This window comes from Mustela nigripes, chromosome 5, assembly GCF_022355385.1.
Source record: "Mustela nigripes isolate SB6536 chromosome 5, MUSNIG.SB6536, whole genome shotgun sequence".
Classification (NCBI taxonomy): Eukaryota; Metazoa; Chordata; class Mammalia; order Carnivora; family Mustelidae; genus Mustela; species Mustela nigripes.
In genome coordinates, this window is record NC_081561.1 from 1,591,620 (window position 1) to 1,612,088 (window position 20,469).

The window sequence follows — 20,469 nt, forward strand, 5'->3', positions numbered from 1 at the left end:
TCATGACCGAGCTGAAGGCAGCGGCTTAACCCACTGAGCCACCCAGGCGCCCGGCAATCACCAATCTTAAAAAGAGTAGTTTAGGGGCACCTGGATGGCTCAGTGGGTTAAGCCGCTGCCTTCGGCTCGGGTCATGATCTCAGGGTCCTGGGATCGAGTCCCGCAATGGGCTCTCTGCTCGGCGGGGAGCCTGCTTCCTCCTCTCTCTCTCTCTGCCTGCCTCTATGCCTACTTGTGATCTCTCTCTCTGTCAAATAAATAAACAAAATCTTTAAAAAAAAAAAAAAAAAGAGTAGTTTAACAAGTAGTCCCTTAACAAGGAGTTATGAGGACTAAAGTCATTTTCAGAGGCAGTTCCTAGGAAAGGCTCCTCTGTAAGAATTCTTCAAAAAAACACTGACCAGTTTCATAACTATGACTCTCATGCTCTCAGGAGACAAGTATAATGCCTATATGTTGAATCCAGTTGAATCCAATTCCATCAGTTTTCTCTCTATTCCAGCAAATTACATCTGAAGTTTGCAAATAGCACAATACATAGTGGTGGGCTTTGCAAGGCAAGAGAACATATGCTACTTAATCTGCATATGGTAAGCACTGAAGTTAACCTTCCTAACTGTTTAAAGAACCAACTCCAGCAATGTGAGGGACTTAGTCAAGACTTCCAGGTTAATTAGCAGAATGGTCAGCACTAGAATTCAGATTTCTTTAACCCAAGACTTAGACTTTTCAGGAGAGAGATAGTAAAGGCAGTTGGAAGAACTATGGAGTTGGATCTTGGATTCTAATCCTAGCTCTCCTTCCTACAAAATATGTGGCCTTGGGCTGTCATCCAAGCAGTCTGAGTTCTAGTCTTTTTGTCTATAAAATAAAAGTGTTGCAGACTCTCAAGATGGTGGTGAGAATGGGAAATGATGCTACAGTGTCCTTGGCAGGGATTAGTTGCTACCGTAACACCACAATGTTTCCACTTACCTTGGTCTTCCTCACTGTGCTAGTGTTTTCCAAAGCACATCCCACAAAACACATGTGCCAGAAAATGTTCTCTGAAAGAGGGTTTCATTGTTAAGTTTTTGGGGACCCTGCTCACTTTATTGCCCTATTTGAAATTAATATTTTAAGAGTTCCACTGGGATTTAATCTCCATGGGGGAAGGAAACATACCTCTCTTGCTTTACACTATCTTCCCAGAGCCTCATATAAAGCCTGATACACTGTAAGCATCCAATATAAATGGTTAATGAGTGAAGAAGTAAATGAATGGCAGCATAAGAAGTTCTGCTTCAGGAAAAAAAACAAAAAACAAAAAACAAAAAACAAAAAACCCTATTTAACTTTGTGGAACCTGGCCTTTCCAAAGCTTGTATCAGGGCCCATTTTTCTCTACCTGTAAACTGCCTTCCTGAGAAATACTATTCTAAAGGAGTTAATACATTCTCAGCCCCTCTCTGGCTATGGTTAGTCTGCTACCAGAGAGATGAGGTTAGATAGAACCCAACAGGTTTTCCATTTTTACCACTGCCAATTTTATAGAAAGTCCAGACAGGCTTTTCCCATACCTAGAGATATAGCTGACTGACTTTCTCCATCCACCAATTAACTGAGAAAATGCAAATACTAATTTCACTGTTAGTCTATAAGAAGAAATAATTAGGAAAGTTGCACAATGCAAATCTGCAAGGTATTCCAAAAAGACATAAGTATTTCTTCTTAGAGGTACAAATAAATTAACCAAGTCCCAATCCCCGCCATTAGAATGATGTCAAGTCTTAATATTTAGATTTCTCCCTAGGATGGGGGGTTAAAAAAAAAGGATGTCATTTCTACAATCACAAAGACATTCCAAATGAGGTAATTTTATTTGTACAAAAGCCTTTGTAAACATGACCCTTGCCAAGGGAAAGCTCTCAGCAGTGATGGCAGGAGAGGTATTGGTCCCCAGGATTCATAGCCTTGTCTCTTCCTCATGGGTACCTTACAGCATGACTGAAGAACACATACAACCTTGAAGCTGTTAGCTGAGGGGTAAGAGTTTCTTTCTCTTACACATCACTAATCATCTTAGTCAGCTGAGGCTGCCTCAACAAAATACCACAAACTGAGTGGCCTTAAAACAGAAACTTAACTTCTTCCAGTTCTGGAGGCTAGAAGCTCCAGTGAAGGTGCTGGCTGATTCAGCTTCTCATGAGAGCACTCTTCCTGGCTTGCAGAGGACCACCTTCTTCTATTCTCCTCACATGGTAAAGACAGCTCTAATCATTCTTCCTCTTCTTTTTTAAGATTTTATTTACTTATTTGCAAGAGAGAGAGAATACAAGCCAGGGGAAGGGAGGAAAGGGAGGCAGACTCCCTGCTCAGCAGGGAGCCCAATGTGGGGCTTGATCGCAGGACCCCAGGATCATGACCTGAGCCAAAGGCAGACGCTTAACTGAGCCACCCAACCACTCTCATTCTTCCTTCTCCTGTAAGGGTGCCTGTCCTATTGGATTAGCGTCCCACTCCCATGAACTCTTTTTACTTTTATCATCACTCTACAAGACTTGTCTCTAAATTTAGTCACAGTGGAGCTAGGGCTTCAGCATATGAATTTGGGGGAGATATAAACAGTCAGTCCAGAACACTAACCTTGTGCTGGAATGAGCATTACCAGCAAAGACCCACAATGCCAATTGTCTTGCAGTTGTGAGAGAGCCTGAGGTTGAATGGACTTGCATAAACTAGCCATAGGTAGTGCACAGCTGAGCTCAGCAATGAGTCAGGAGGACATTTCATACCACTAGCCCATAGCTGACACACCTGATCCCAAGGGCTGCATTAAACTTGAGGAAAAAACAGGAATAAAAAATGCACCTCCAGACAATCCCAACATCCACTGACAAAGTGTGGTCTAAAAATACAATGGAATATTATTCAGCCTTAAAAAGAAAGGAAATTCTGGGGCACGTGGGTGGCTCAGTGGGTTAAAGCCTCTGTCTTCAGCTCAGGACATGATCCCAGGACCAGGGTCCTGGAATCGAGCCCCACATCAGGCTCTCTGCTCAGCAGGAAGCCTGCTTCCTCCTCTCTCTCTCTCTCTGCCTGTCTCTCTGCCTACTTGTGATCTCTGTCTGTCAAATAAATAAAATCTTAAAAAAAAAAAAGAAAAGAAAGGAAAGGAAATTCTGACATATGTTACAAATGGATGAACCTTGAGGACATTATGCTCAGTGAACAAAACCAGTCTCAAAAGACAAACACTTATATGAGGTACCTAGAGTAATACAATTCATAGAAATGGAGAGTAGAAGAGCAGTTACCTGCGGCTTGAGGAAGGGGTGGGTGGAGAGGTATTTTTTAATCACCACAAAGTTGCAGTTTTGCAGGATAAAGTTCTAGATACAGATGGTGGTAATGTTTGCACGACAGTATGACTATACTTAGCAGTACTGAATTATACACTTAAAAATGATGAAGATGATAAATTTTATGTTATGTGTATTGTACATTACTTTTTGGAAATAGTGCCAGCTATTATTAAAACAAACAAACAAAACTTTAATGAAGCTATGGACAGCTTTATACAGTCTCCTTAAGATTCCAAGGTGATTTCTTTTCCCACCCCGCCACCCAAGCAGGGATAACCATTATAAATGCTGTCTCTATTCAACAGACTTAGAGCTGCTGGCACTTTGGGGAAGTAGGAATATTTCTAAAGTGGTGACTTCTATTTAAGCCTGGAATTAACTCTCCTGATGGATAAGGGCTGTGTTAAGGCAACAGGGTTGTGGAAAGCTCTTTAGCATTTCATAACTTACCCTCTACCTTCAACAGCACCTGGCATTGGCTCTAGCTATGAAAGCATCACCCCTTGGCAGAGCTGTACAAGGACTGGCATCCTTTCACAATTCTTGCTTTACAAAATGTTTTTTTAAAACACCTCTGCCCATAAAGGCAATACAAACAAGTTGCCTGTGAGTCATAAAACTATAGAACACACACTAAGTCCATGTAATAATCTTTATGTAATTTGCTCCTTAGTCATTGTCTAGCCCATTAAGTAAATATGCAGCATGCATTTCTTTGAAAATAAAGCCCTCTATAAAAACAAGCATTGTAAACACACAGAGCAATAAAGAGTTCCACAACAAGTTTCACCAAAAGGAACTTTTAAAAGATAAAAATAGATTTGTTTTGAAGTCATTCAAGGTGAAATATCAAACAGGATTTCCCCCAAGACAACTCTGGGCATTAACTGCTTTTAAAATTACATCAGAAGAAAGTCACGATGACCTATCTGAGCAGTAGGCACAAATGCAGAAGTGTCTCAGCAGAGGTCAACTTTGCACAAAAGCAGCAATAAGACCCAACAGGTAGAACATAGAGTTCAACCATTTGGCTTCCTTTCCTAAGCCTGACCTTGGCCACCCTTGCCTCATTTCCATACAATAAGTCTGTCCCCAACACTGCCCTGCAGAGAAAGAGGCTCACAAGAAGGGCATGTGTTCTCTTCTCAGCACTGTACACAATAGAAAAGTTGGGAAATTTTTATTGCTTGCAAGGGATGGAGACAAAAGTTAATGTTGCTTCATACCTAATCTAACATGATTTATTCAAAGTTCTTCTCCTTATAAATAAAATGGAGAGAGTTGAACTTCACAGAGCAAAGTAGGATTCTATTAGAAAGGTCCAAGAATAATTTGGGAGAAATAGGCATCATCACCTACATAATACACACATGAACACTCATATACACGTTCACACTCTCTCATACACACACACACACACACTCACTTAAACATATACTTATATGCATACATTCATGCATGCCCAACTTCACACATACATACACTCTCATATGCTTACAAACACACTCATGCACTCATCCTCATTCTCAGATACACAGCAAAGGGTTGGTGAGCTCAAGACTCAAGCACTAGCCCTCCTGCCCACAGAGCCCGGGGCAAACCATAACTGACCATGACACCTACATTTACCTTAAAGCTCAGACTTACCTCTCAGCCCTTCCCAGCCCTTCAAGCAGCAAAATTCTTTCATCCAGTTGGCTCTCTGATCTAAATTTCTTCATTCTTAAATCCAGAAATCTTGAAAGGTCAAATCAAGCACAAGTGGAGATTCATATCAATGGACTATTAATCATTTTTTGCCTATTTGTGTAAAGGAGAAAAGATATATTACTATATAGGATATCTTATAAAGTTACTTAAATATCAACCTGATTTTTTTTTCCTATGGCTTATTATTTAATGATGACATCACCTTGAAATGTCTCCAAAAGTGTGTGTGAGAGAATAATGTTCTACTAGAGGCTCTGATCTGGGACATGGACTTTTATGGGTCAATCCAGATGTTGTGTCCCTTGTCTGTAGAGTTTGATGAGCTGCATGGACATGCCATCTGAATCCTGAATGCAGAAATGAAATGGCATGACTAATATACTCCAGGGATCTGCTCAGCTTCCTAAATCTCTCCTTCCTTAAAGAAGAAAGGAAACCACTTTATTTCCATTTTATTAAGTTTATTGAACAGAATTAATATTGTTGAATTAAGCTTAAAAAATATGAGCATCTATCCTTCTGCTCAAATTTATCCTCGGAATGTGTGTGAGAGCAGTGGGGTGGGGGTGGATGAGCATGTATGTGTTTTTCGAGGAAAGAGAAGGGAGGACAGGAATTTTCTGGTTGAGTCAGTTTCACAGAAATAAAAATACAGGTATATGTGTTCAGCCTCCACCACCATCTTCTTCAAGCCTCAGGGGCTACATGGTCTTTCTGTCCAGTAAGTGATGACTTCAAACAAATGGTTAGCAAGGCTAAGGGCCTAGGTAAGACAAAGACTCATGTGAGAAAATCAGAACTTTCCAATCAATCATTTTTTTACCAAATAGTTTAAGAAGCATGACCAATAAGTCCTTTTTCCACTGTGTCCCAGAACCAAGACCCACCCCAATGTTATCCTTTATGTGTGTCAGAGTTCTGGGATGTCTTGCTCCTCTTGCCAGTTCATCACCAGAAACAGAAAGGGCAGATGCCCAGAGAAGAAGAGCAGTGACTCCTAGTCACATTTGCAAAGTTAAGTGGACCAGAGATAATAGGGATTGTGTGACCTCAGGAGAGAAGGGTAAGCTTCCTTTTCCTACAGTGTGCTCCCAATCCCTCCCCTCTCACTTCAGAGAGGCAACCAAGATTATCCTACTACCTGCAGTGGCCACCAGTCATATCTATGCCTTGCTGATGTCACTGCTAGCCTTGCATGTGAGTAAACAGACTGCACACTTCAATAAATAAAATATAAAGAAAAGAGAGGTATATATCAAATGTAATTTAAAGTATACTAGTTTAAAGTCAAATACAGGAGGAATTGGTAAAATACACCAGGATCGGGGTGCCTGGGTGGCTCAGTGGGTTAAAGCCTCTGCCTTCAGCTCAGGTAATGATCCCAGGGTCCTGGGATCGAGCCCCACATTGGACTCTCTGCTCAGTGGGGAGCCTGCTTCCCCTCCTCTCTCTCTCTGCTTGCCTCTCTTCCTACTTGTGATCTCTCTGTCGGTCAAGTAAATAAATAAAATCTTAAAAAAAAAAAAAAATACACCAGGATGTTGGGTTTCACAACACACATAACTGTTGGGCCCAGGCCCTGCCAACCCTCTTATTTGAGCAAACTCTAGTCTCCACTCATCTTTCAAGACTGGGCTGGCTCAGGAGTAACCTTCTCAGTGAATCCTTCCCAAAGAACTCCCCTCACCTGGGCTTCTCCTCAGAACCCTCTGCTTTTGCAGTACTAAATCACATTGTACTGTAACTTGGCCAAGAAGTATCCTTTCCTGGAGTTCAGAACTCTGTGAAAGAAGGAAGAATCTTTAATCTTTTGATCCATGGTTCAGTGCTTGGTACTAGCGACCCTAGGTAAATAAATGATGCTGAACATACACCTGGATCAATCTATCAACAGATATTTATTGAGTATCTGTCTTTAGTCCCCAAAGTGAAAAGACCCCTGTGGAAGTGAAGACTTAGTAGAAGACATGATTGCTTTCACTAAAGAGCTCATATTTTTTTGTTGTTGTTGTTGGAAAAGATACACTTGCATGGCAAAGTGTCTACTATAGACAGATTCTAAGGTAACCAGAGGTCATGAATGGGAATTTGACTAGTAAGGGAAGCTACATGGAAGACAGGCAAAGGTTTTGGGCATGGGGACTGAGAGGAAAAGTGATAAGGAAAGGAACACAGGAACTGAGAGGATTCTGAACACTAGAGTTGTGAACATAACCACTGAGCATTCAGTCTGTGTTAAAATACTTGCTGCCCCATTCACTAATCATGTGATCTTCAGGCTCTCTGCCTAATCTTTCTTTGTAAAACTGGGGAAAACACAAATTGTTTTTATGAAGACTGAATGGGACAATGTATGGGCAGCCCCTAGCAGATGCAGTGCAAAAGGGCTCCTCAATATTAACTATTAACATATATCAAGTGGGAATGAGCCCAGCTTGCTTACAAGATATAGACAAGAGCTGTGTGCATGTTGGTATCCACTAAGAAGTGTGCAAACTCTATTTTAGAGAAATATAGCAGACCTGCATTGTGAAGGACTTGGAAAACTGACAGAAGGATTTGAACATCGTGTGGGGAAAAACAGGAAGACCCCAAGAGGTTCTCCTAGCCCTGCTGAGAATAAGGAACTGCACCCCAGACCTGGTCCTGAGTCACCTCACTTCATTCTCCCAGAGTTGAACAAGGGCCTGCCCAGCATACCAACTATCTAATGGGTTTTCCGACAAATCAAATCTTCTGTTGTGCTTTTATTACTGTGTAGAGTTTTGTTTTGTTTCATTCCATTAATAAGGAGTGCCTCGCACAGGGTAAGACAATAAAATCTCTTCTCATCTCTAACTTTGTCAACTCAAGTAACATGACCCTGTGTTCCTCAATTTTCGCATCTTCAAAACATAAATTTATCTCATCCTAGGTAGATAGTATCTACCTAGTATCTCATCCTAGGGAGGATGGCTATCCATCCAACATACTGGAAACCTTGAGCCAATGGCCCTAGAAAGACCTCAACCTCAACCTCTCCACATGCTGTTCCTAAGGTCTATGTCATTCTGGATGTTCTTCTTCCCATTTTCATATATCTGACTGTCCTTTACAGAAGAATGGTTTTCTCTTCAAACACCATTGCACATACAGCTATTTTTTCCCTCTCTGTTTCCCATGATATTTCTGATTTGTTCCAAGTTTCCATGCTTCTTTCAAATCATAGAAACTAAGATACAGTCTGTCACTGACTCCCAAAAGGTTTGGTTCAAGTTCCACCAACACTTGTAGGCTGGAGCCACATCATGCCTCCTCACTAGAGCTAATTGTGAAATCTACAAGAGTCTAGGAATTGGTTGAGAAACAGTCGGTAACTTGAAATCACCCACAGTAGGAGTATTTATACCATGACATCGGCATACACTATAAATCATGGCTTGATTTATTGTTTTATTGATTGTCTATACTTAAGAAAATACGAATACTGCAGATCAAACTTTAAAATGTGTCTTGTCGGTAGACATTATATTGTGGACAGCATAAAATAATTGAGGAAGCATTCCTCCAGTGTTTGAAAATTACTATTGGATTCAACAAAGAAGTTGCTCACACCGTGACTTCATTGTTGCACTTTTGTCTCACTTATTAATGGTAAACAAAATGTCAACTAACATTTATATTGGAACCACATTCTGAGAACTAGCCCTGCATCTACTATCACTACCCACAAAACAAAATTCCCTGGGGAGAGATGGCACTTGTTAATTTCATTCCCATGAGAATCAAGCTGGCCAGCCCTCCTCAGCCTGCATACTGAGATAGTTGACCCCTCTCCTAGTTGCAGACCCTACTCTGGTCCTATAATCCATTCTTCAACCTGGCACTTCAACAAGCAAAAATGGCCCCTGAAGATAGCCATTTGTGGGTACTACTTACTCCTGTCTCTTTGCTCACAGGCTTTGGAATTTGAGAATTTCCCAACAGTGAGATGCCTCAGAGCTTGTGAAATAAATAGGAGCACATCTTAAGCAAGTCATATATAAATATGGGAAGGAAAATAACAATCCCTCAGGCTGGGCAAAACACATATTTAGAACAAACTATAAAGAAACTCGACTTGGCCTCATTTTTCCACATATTCTGTTTTTGCATTTTGGAAAATTTACAGCTGGGTACAAAACTATTCTTGCAAACTAATTGCACCTACAATCAGCTAATTGGAGGGGCAAGGATCCAGCTGTGCTTGCAATTAGATAATTGCTGTTGTAATTCCTTGACTAAGAACAATGATCATTTTTAGATAGGACTTACAGGTTTCCAAGTAGTTTATAGGCATCATGTAGTTATTTTTCCTAGTAACTTTACACACCATACACCTGTTAAAATGGTGAATCGAGAAGAGAGACCACAAGGCCAAAGCAGAAGCTCTCTGATTAGCATTGGAGAGAAACCATGCAACCCCAAACACACAAAAAGAACCATATCACTCATGTGTTTAAAACTAGCAAAAGCCGCTGGGATCTACCAAATACAAATCCACATTCTTTAGTAAGACATACAGGCTTTCCTTCACTGGATTCCATCTATTCCACCTGTGTCATTCCTACGCTTTCTCACCTTTATAAAAGCACCCTGGGCTCTAGATACATAGCTGTGTACCATTCCCTGTGCACAACATATTCCAAGGGACCACCACATATGTGCAAGTGATCTTCTGCTAAATGCCCTTCTTCATTCTTTCTCAGAAAATATCCACTTAAATGAGCTCAGCTGTCACCACTCTTGAGTAGGTTTCCCTTAATGCCACCAGGTAAAGTTGATCAGTACAGCTCTGCACTCCAAGGCAAAGTTGTTTCCTGTATTATAACTGAGTTATCCCTATGTAATTTTGTCTTTGCAATTAGGTTTTATTATGATCTTGCCCAGGGTAGGAATGGTTTCTCCTTCATCTTCGTATCTTCCTCCACCCCTGAGAAACAGATACAGGTTCAACAATGTCTATGGGATAAAAAAAATTAAGTCGGCCTGTCTAAGGAAGGCTGTGGGCAGTCAGTTCTAGTCTCTGATGAAGGAACTAGAATGGCTGAGAAGGAAATCTCAGGCCTCATGGTGGAAAAGGATGGGGTCTGATAAAAGTGTGTGAGGGACCTCAGGTTAACACAGCCCTGTTGCACAGACTCAAAGGATGAGCCATCTGAAGGAAAGTCTCCCTCTGTGAGAGACAGGAGGAGCTCTCCCTCCACCATATGGGCAAAGTAAGGTATGATTTCACATCCTGGATGGCCTCCTTATGCCACTTAAATTATCTTTACATTTGATGGTAACATAACTGCCAACTAAAGATGGTTTTTCTATCCAAAAGTGGCTTGATATATTTTCCCATGAACAAAAGTGTTGGCCCAATCAACCAAGCCAGTGTCAACCTCCCCAGGCATAAAGTCCAATCCATTTCACTCCTGAATTCTTCCTTTGTCCATCACCTCCTCTTTGTCTTCACTGGCACTGCCTCAGTGTTGGTCCTTCTCATCACTCACCTGGGTCACTACAACCACCTCCACTTATCTCTCTGGCACCATTCCTGAACTTAATCCAAAAGCTTCAGCTTGCTCCCCACCTCATATAGTATAAAGTCAAAATCCCTTAAAGACTCTATGACCCATCTTCTGTCTAAATCTTCACTGTCCAATATGGCAGCCACTAGCTGCCTGGGGCTATTTAAATTTAAATTTGAACTAAACAATATTACATGATGGATTCCTGTCTCATGTTGAGGTCTTTTATCCATTTTGAGACAGGAATCCATCAGAATCCTGGAGGAGAACATAGGCAGTAACCTCTTCGATATCAGCCACAGCAACTTCTTTCAAGATACGTCTCCAAAGGCAAAGGAAACAAAAGCCAAAATAAACTTTTGGGACTTCATCAAAATCAAAAGCTACTGCACAGCAAAGGAAACAGTCAAGAAAACAAAGAGGCAACCCACGGAATGGGAGAAGATATTTGCAAATGACAGTACAGACAAAAGGTTGATATCCAGGATCTATAAAGAACTCCTCAAACTCAACACACACAAAAAAGGCAATCATATCAAAAATGGGCAGAAGATATGAACAGACACTTCTCCAATCAAGACATACAAATGGCTATCAGGCACATGAAAAATGTTCATCATCACTAGCCATCAGGGACATTCAAATTAAAACCACATTGAGAAATCACCTTACACCAGTTAGAATGGCCAAAATTAGCAATACAGGAAACAACATGTGTTGGAGGGGGTGTGGAGAAAGGGGAACCCTCTTCCACTGTTGGTGGGAATGCAAGTTGGTGCAGCCTCTTTGGAGAACAGTGTGGAGATTCCTCAAGAAATTAAAAATAGAACTTCCCTATGACCCTGCCATTGCACTCCTGGGTATCTACCCCAAAGATACAGATGTCGTGAAAAGAAGGGTCATCTGTACCCCAATGTTTATAGCAGCAATGGCCACAGTCGCCAAACTATGGAAAGAACCAAGATGCCCTTCAACGGACGAATAGATAAGGAAAATGTGGTCCATATACAATATGGAGTATTATGCCTCTATCAGAAAGGATGAATACCCAACTTTTGTAGCAACATGGACGGGCCTGAAAGAGATTATGCTGAGTGAAATAAGTCAAACAGAGAGAGTCAATTATCATATGGTTTCACTTATTTGTGGAGCATAACAAATAGCATGGAAGACATGGGGAGTTAGAGAGGAGAAGAGAATTGGGGTAAATTGGAAGGGGAGGTGAATCATGAGAGACTATGGACTCTGAAAAACAATCTGAGGGGTTTGAAGTGGGGGGGGGGGGTCAGGGTACCAGGTGGTGGGTATTATAGAGGGCACGGATTGCATGGAGCACTGGGTGTGGTGAAAAAATAATGAATACTGTTATGCTGAAAATAAATAAATTAATATTTAAAAAAATAAAGTAGAGGATTGCAAAAAAAAATATTACATGAAAACAAAAATTCTCATTAACACTAGCCACATTTTAAGAGCTTAAGAGCTACCTATGTCTTGTAGCTACTATATTGGACAGTGCAATTCTAGAAAATTCTGTGAAATTCACAGAAAATTCTATTGGACTTCCTTCCCCTTCCATCTTCCTCCACAGGTACACATTCATAATAAAATGGGTATAAAATCAGAATTCCTTCATGCTAATTTGATATGAATTCCTCATCAAGTATATTGATATAAAATAGTCGTGATGTTGATTATTATTAAATTACTCATAGAAACATTTTGACATTTCTACAGCAATTTTCACCTGAAAGTCACTGGAACTCCAAATGAAGAGGGCTCAGCACAGGCCTGTCCCTTTTCCAACTCTTGAAACCACTCTTTAGCCATTGAACCTCAATTTGCTCTTTTATTTGTAGCCCATTGTGTATATTACCTGCAAGTTCATTTCTCAGTATTTACTCATACCTAAAAAGCAAACAAAAAGCAATTTGCTTTCTCTCAACTTACAGAACTATTTTAAGAATAACTGAATTATTTTAAATGTCAAAAAGAAAACTGCGTTGTACCACAAGACTGGGTTGACCAGCATTAAGTTAAGTAGTCATAGAATTTTGGAGCTTGAAGGGACCTTGGAAGTCATAAGCCAATAGCCTCATTTTACAGATGAGGCCTCAACACTGAGAGGTTTGCCTGAGGCCACCTGATTAATGCCAGAGCTTGAGAGGAGGCTATGGTTTCCTGTCCCCAGCCCCAAGTCACTGGAAGCTACAGTGAAGGAGAGTAGGAAAACAAATATTTGCATTGTTCGCACAACAATTTAAGACTAAAGTATAAATCTTTGTACTGAGTCAAATACCCTCTTGCCCAAGTCCTTCAAGTGCAAGTGGCAATTACCAGCATTTAAGACAAACTTGTACACATGTGTGGTTTCCTTTAAAACCAACTGATGCTCACAGGCTTTGGCCTCATCAGGCTTCCATTAACTTAGCTCAGTTCACGTTGATGACAGGTGAACCTTTCCTATGTGTCAGAAACATGAATGAGCAGTTTACATGTATGACCTCATTTCATCCTCACCATAATCCCACAGACTGCTACAATGATTACCTCCATTTTGCAGATTAGGAAATGGAGGTTAACAAGTATCATATCAATATCCCCAAGGCCACCCAGTCTATAAGTGGCAGAGCTGATATTCAAACATTGATCTGCCTAATTTGAGCCCTGAACCACTACAGTGTACTGCCAAAGAGTCAATCCTAGAATATTAACCCCAGTCCCATTCAGGACTCTATTCAACCACCAAAACTTTCTTAAAATACTTCCATGTACAATTCACAAGCTCCTTTCACCCACATTTGGGACCCTCAGTTTCTTGGTAGACTACTTCTGGTAGGCATACCACGAGCCTGTTTCATGTCTTATGAAACTATTTAAGTAAGCAATTTCAATCATCACCCAAAGAAGAACTCACAGCCGATTCAGAGCTGGCTTTGCTAGGCAGCCTATTAGTTAGGATGTCAAAATGTCCACCCAGACAAATGTCACCTACATAAGGAGACTATTCTTGCTGAGATTACTTGAACCTCGTAATTACCAGGGATTTCACAGAAAAAAACCCACTGATATCTTAACTGTGAGCCCTACAAAGCAAAATAAGTCTCCAGTGTATGCCCTCCAGGAACTTACCTCAACAATTAATTTGGAGAAGTTTCCTTGTCTCCCTTCACTGTCCCTTATGCTCAACTTTAAATATAATAACCAGCATTCAGTAGTTGAATTTTGACAGAACTGGTTTAGCACATTGTCCAGAAGCATGAAGGTTATTCTTTTTAATCATTACATAGTTGTTCTTAACATTAGACAGATATTACACTGAATACTGTCATTAACACAAGGGAACAAGATCCTTCAACAGCAGATCAACAGTCTTGCTAAATATAGTTCCTTTACAGCTATGGGAACCCTCTCCCCTTAGAGCCCCTTAGCAATTGAATAAGATCCTATGTCTTTAACAATGTTTCCAAATGACTTTGTATTTCAGGTCATAAAAATGCAAAGTAAATAAGTCTCTAGGGGTCTTGCTGGCTATTTCTGAGTAGACCAATTCCATAACACTGTTCATTCATTCAGTCACTCACTCACTCATTCATTCCTTCATTCAATAACCTTTTGTTGAATCAGCCCACTTCATGGGTACTGAGGACACACACACACACACACACACACACACACTTATTTTGACACAAACACGAAGTGTTCCTATTTATCCTAAAGAGGTCTAGTAAGGAAAACAGATAAATATCTGACAGTACAATGTAATAAGCATATAATGTAAGCAGTTCCTGCTGGAGCACAAAGGAGAGACACTGAATCCAAACCAGGAGAGTGGAGGAATATCTGAGTCATATACAAAGAAGGAAAAGCAAACACAAAGAAGCAAATGCATCTAAAATTAGTTGGGTGTATGAATGGGTGAATGAGTGAAGGAATGGATGAATCTGAGGAAGGTGATATGATAGACAGGCAAACAACACCAGTAAGTAAAACAGGGTTAGCCCAAGGTGCTGTGGCTGTACAGGAGCCCACATCTAGGCTCTGCTGAATAGATAGGGCCTCCAGGTATGCTTAAATGTGGAACAGAAGTTGCCAAACAGATAAAGGGTTTTCTGGGCTGCAGGAAGGGCCTGCTCAGCAGCATCAAGGAGAGCTTAACATATTTGGGAAACGTTTGATTTGTCTAAACCAGGGAATAGATTGGGGAGAGGAGTCCAGGGGGAGTGTTTGACACGTACTTAAGGTCACTGAGCAAGGACAGCAAGGACAGCAAGCGGAGGAACTTAGATTTCGTCCTGGAGAGGATAGGGACCCATAGAAAGATGGCCAAGTAGATGGTTTGTGCTTCAGAAAGATGGCTGCGATAATGATTTAGCAGGTGGCCCGGAGAAGTAACTAGCATTCTGAATTTACTGCAATCATTTCAAGGGAAATTATGAGGATCTGAAATAGGACTTCTGAAGTGGACAAAGGTAGACTAGGGAGGATTTTTAAATAGATATGCATATTTTCAAGCACCTCGAGTGAACAAGTGACCAAACAGACCAAGCACAGATGCTGCTGTGATTACTCCTAGGGCAGAACCTTGACCAGAAGACACCAAAAGGCAGGTTTCCAGCTGTATTGCCCCCATATTTGCTCCCAAGTCACCAATTGTAAAAATGGACATCATTTCTTGAACACCTACATCTCGCCATATGCTACACATTTTATACACATTACCCAACCCAACCCTCCCCAAAACTCTTAAGTGCATATTAATCCTCCCATCTAGAGACCACGTAATTTGCCCAAGATCTAGGATTTAAGTCCAAGTTTAGGATGACTCCAAAGTCTTTGTTTAACCATCACAGTAGATTCCTTCACCAAATGTTGTCTTCTTAGAGTCCTGTTTCTTCCTCTCTCCCAAACCAGTTACTCTCATGCAACCTGGGTCAGTGCATAGAGCAACCAAATCTCTGATGCAGCCCTCTGGCCATTCATCCAGTTTTTTAGGATAAAGTCTAAGTTACTGAAATCTACCCTCTCAGCCCCACTTTTGGCCATGCAATCAAGTCCCAAAAACAGTGTGGCAGAAGCTGATGCCAGATTATTAATACAGATTGTCCCCTATTCCTCAATAGTAGAACTCCCAGTTGTTAGCCCCCTGTTGCCCTGAAGAAAGACTGTATTTCCCAATTTCCTGTGTCTAGGTGTGGCCGTTGTGAGTACATTCTGGTCAACAAGGCTTAAGCAGAAGTGTTAAATGCATCTTGAGAAATCTTGCATACAGGGAAGAGAGCCACCCTCCATTGCCCTCTTCTTCCTTCCTCTGGCTGGAATGAGGACATGATGGCAGGAATTCAAGCATACATGGTGTACTATGAAGCCTTGGAAGTGGCAGCATAGAAACCTGGAAGAAGCCAGGGTCTCTGATGACTTGAGACCCTTTTAGCGAAACAGACATACTAACCCCGGACTTCTACCATCCAACGTTTTTTGCAGGGTATCAAACATTTTGCGTTTGATCCTCTGTTAATTTGAGTTTTCTAGCACTACTAACTAATGCTATTCCTAATGAATACTGGCTACAATATTGTGGGGGAGCTATTGTCTTTTCCCCTATTTTCTCTAAATTAAACACATGTCACCTGCTCAGTGATTCAGGATGACTCTCTCCAACAGGAAATCTGCCTATGCATTAGGGGACATTTATGTTCCTCTCCATACTGCATTTTACTGTATGAAAGAGGGAAATGACCAGAATGGAAAATAGCACATTTTGCCCCTGAGTGAGAAAACTGTCCAATCCCAATCATTTGTGCTCTGATTTTTCATAGCCTATTTTATGACTTTCATTCTCTATCATTAAATTCTAAATAAAACCCAACTAATCTTCTGGCCTATACAGTCCACAATCCTTAATCAGCCATGGCATCTGTTTCCACAGAACCAATAGAAACCTTCACATCTCAGATACTTTACCCCAAATGGCAAGCATCTGGTAGTAACCTAGAATATTCTTTCATTCAAAGCACTGATCTTATTGGTTAGCTTTTTCCATTCTGCTGACTATTCCCAAATTACGTATCTTTCCGACCAGAAGAAAGGCAGTGTCTTAAATGGCACTGGGTGAACAGAGCTCCGTCTTGCCCTGCAAGTCCCCTGGCTACAACCCAACCTATTCAGAAGTTGGTCTCTCTGACTACACTACACTGTCTTGATAATCCATGTATTCCTCCTATAACTATGACTTTATATGAACTAAGAATTGATCATTTTGTTAGTGCCATTTAGCATTAATTGAGTGTTTACTGTTCTACTATCTTAGAAGACAAGAAGGAAAATACAAGTTATCCCACTCTTAAGTTCCCAGGCAATATCCATGTGAGGTTTTCTTATGACTCTATAAAAAGTATATAAATTTAGGGGCGTCTGGGTGGCACAGTCAGTTAGGCACTCAACTCTTGGCTTTGGCTTAAGTTGTGATCTTGGGGTTGTGAGATCAAGCCCCATGTTGGGCTCTGAGCTGAGCTCGGAGTCTGCTTGAGAGTCTCTCTCTCCCTTTGCCCCTCCCATTCATGCTTTCTCTCTTAAATAAATAAATAATTTTATTTAAAGCGCATAATTTTTTATTGAAAATATGTAGTTTTTCTGTGTATTAAACCCAGAAATCAGGAACAGAAATTATAAATCTACTTATAAATGTAAGTTAATATATAATAATAGTCTATGAATGTCCTTGTATATCAAAGGACTTTTTTCATTTTTTGTGACAGAAAATATGGATATAAGGGAACATTTTAACAATGATGCTGAAGCAGCCCAGATTTACCATGAGCAATCAATAAGACTCATATAAAATTATAAAGTTTGTATCAAATTGTACTTTCTCTGAAAGAACTAAAGGCAATCCAATGATGTAGTAAATAGAAAGGGCACTAGATCTGTCATACAGACTTAGAGTCACCTTTCAATTTTGCCACTTAATTAGCCAGCAACCCTGGTCAAGCCACTTACTTTCTGAACATTCTCATTGCAGGCCTGGGGTTAGTAATGTTTACCTCCAGGTGCTTTTCTGAGCATGAAGGGAGAAAGTACATGTGGAAATGTCTAGCACAGTGCTCAACACGTTGCAGATCCACCTGGATCTTGGCCCGTGGCCTGCTGAAGGTCTTTTTCTGACTCCAAGGAGACCTGAGACCAGTTACCCTGGGAATATGGCCCTCAGTGCAGACCCTCAACTGCTCGCTGCAACTGACATCATGCCCCTTGACTGGGCAGTGAGACAGGAAAGCTGCATTTCCTCCAGTAGATCTTCCCAGAGACGGGACACCCGGAAAACTGTGAAGGAGGCCAAGCTGGACTTCAGCCTTCCCAGAATCACACAGTCTCCACACTACTGGTGAAATTCTTAGTGCAAAGGACAAGAAGGCATAAAAATCAAGCAAACATTTGGCCCATTGTCTTGAAGTGTTTTATCCATATCTGCATACCTCAGACTGCAATCCACTTGGTCCTAACTAACTTTTCCTTTCTACAGAGATAATAACAGAGAATCTCAGCCCCTCCACTCTAGTTCCATCCTCCATACGAGGTAAGTAGCCAGATTGTCCTAAGGAACAAATACCAAATACCCCAGGCTATGCACTGGTATAACAGACAGCAAGAGGAACATCCAGAGGGTCAAGAAATGGAGTTACTGAGTCCATTGGGCAAACTTTTCTCTCTCTTTTTCTTTCTTCTTCTTCTTCCATCTTTCTTCTTTCTTCTTCTTCTCTTACTCCTCTTTTTTTCCCCTTCTCCTTCTTCTTTAAAAAAAAAAAAAAAAGAATAAATTGGGAAGAAAAGACTAAAAAATACCTGAGTCATCAAGTACACTGTATAGTAGGGTTAAGGTTTGCTTCTTGAAACCTTGGTTCCTGCGTGTGAGTGTGTGTGTGTGTTTAGGATAACAGTTTAAAATTGTGTGTCTTGGTTAGGAAACTGAAAGATAAATATAGGACAGTCACATAGAGCTTTTACATGATGGTAACAGCTTTCTGAAGAGCTGTGAAATCATAGAGGGGACAAAAAACAAAACCAGTAGGGACAGAGAACCTGAATTCTAGCCCTGGCTGTGCTGTGTCCACAGCCAAATTCCACAATCTGTTTGAACCCTTTCCTCATTTGTAAAATGAAGATGATAACTCCTACTCTGCCTATGTGGCAGGACAGCTGTGTGGTTCAAATGGAACAAGGTTCACTGAACACTGTATACACTGCAAGACAAAGGCTGACTGAAATAAGGTATTTTGAAATTCTAATTTATGGTGAGAAGTTCAAGGGGGGAAGGGAAGAGATAGACAATAGAAGCATTTGGGAGCTACTGGGGGACCCAGAAAGTGTTACAGATGCCCAAATCCTCACATGTGGCATCCTTCCAGCTCCAATATGTGTCCAGCTACGTGATCCAGTCCAGGTGACGCAGTCCAGGTGATGCCTCAGGACTCCTACCACAATGATTCTAACCAACACAAGCAAAGGAAATTTCGTGTTTTTTCTGTTGCACGTCACTGGCCCTAGGGCTAGTATTCGATAGCACCTGAAGGTCTAGTGCTGACCAGTTCTTTCGGGTTCACTCCACCTCTGCGGAGTGGTGGGAAAGCCATGCAACCTCATCATTATTAATGAAGAAAGGCAAAATTAAGTGCACGCCTGTTACTGGAGAGAACATTGATGTTCTTTCCATTTCATGGAAAGGTCTTGCAAAACATTGGTTCTAATATCTTCTTGCATGAGTCATAGACTAAGGAATGAAGAAACACTTCTGAATGACAAACAAGGAAAAAAGAAAAGAAAGAAAGCTATGATGATGTGTTCTTGGAACACAACTCCAAGTCCATTTACACAAGCAAAATCAACATGTAGATCTCTGTTTAGGGTATGCTGCTAAAGGACAAAACAAAACAAAAAGTCCATTCCTTTTCTTTTTCCTGATTAAAAAGATAATGGACACTCACACAAAAATCAAATAATAAAATTAGTTCCCAAGAGGAAAAGAATGCCAGCATTTTAAAGTACATCTTTCCACACCTGTTTCTTTTTCTGAACTATCAGATGGATAGACATAAACATTGTACAGATAGATTTTTTTGAAACATACTTTCTTATATACTGGTATGTCAGAAATCCTCATCCATAATAGTAAATAAAGATCTAGAACACTGCTATTGGTATTCATATAGTATTCCATCATAGAGATGAAGCTTAATTTATTGATAAATTTCCCTAAAGGACATTTAAGTTACTTCTGAATTTATTATTGAGATATAATTGACATATAGCATTGTATAAGTTTAAAGTGTACATTGTGTTGATCTGATCTACTTATGGCTGCTTCTGGGTTGTTACCAGGGTAGAACCCCAGGGTTCTGCTACCAGGGTGCCTGGATGGCTCAGTCTGTTAGGCATCTGCCTTTGGCTCATGTCATGATCTCAGGGTCCTGAGACTGAGCCCCAGAGCTAGCTCCCTGCTCAGCGGGGAGTCTACTCATCCTTTTCTCCCTCTGCCTCTCACCCCCACTCGTGCTCTCTCTCTCTTTCTCTTTCAAACCAATAAATAAAATCTTATTTTAAAAAGAATCTAGTATAAGCATTCTTAAACATTCATCACCGTATACTTGCCCAATTATCTCTCTGGGATAAAGTTCTAGGATATGAGCCAAAACCTATTGCATTTTCTTTTCTTTTTCTTTTTTTTTTTTTTGCTATGAAATATTTTTTTTAATTTGAATTTATTTTTTCAGTGTTCCAAGATTCATTGTTTATGCACCACACCCAGTGCTCCATACAATACGTGCCCTCTTAATACCCACCACCAGGCTCACCCAACATCCCACACCCCCAAAACCCTCGGTTTG

At 40.7% G+C, this 20,469-nt stretch overlaps 1 long non-coding RNA gene across 1 annotated transcript in view; it reads right to left on the reverse strand.

The window, feature by feature from the left end:
- LOC132017552 (uncharacterized) overlaps positions 1-19,050 on the reverse strand; it is a 55,427-nt gene extending 36,377 nt beyond the window's left edge. The window contains exons 1-5 of the long non-coding RNA XR_009404326.1: positions 18,977-19,050; positions 18,205-18,378; positions 12,336-12,496; positions 6,742-6,835; positions 4,992-5,144 (exon numbers count right to left, since the gene is read on the reverse strand). This is a non-coding gene — a long non-coding RNA (uncharacterized LOC132017552). The remainder of the gene's footprint in view (positions 1-4,991; positions 5,145-6,741; positions 6,836-12,335; positions 12,497-18,204; positions 18,379-18,976) is intronic.
- Positions 19,051-20,469: the final 1,419 nt, after the last annotated feature.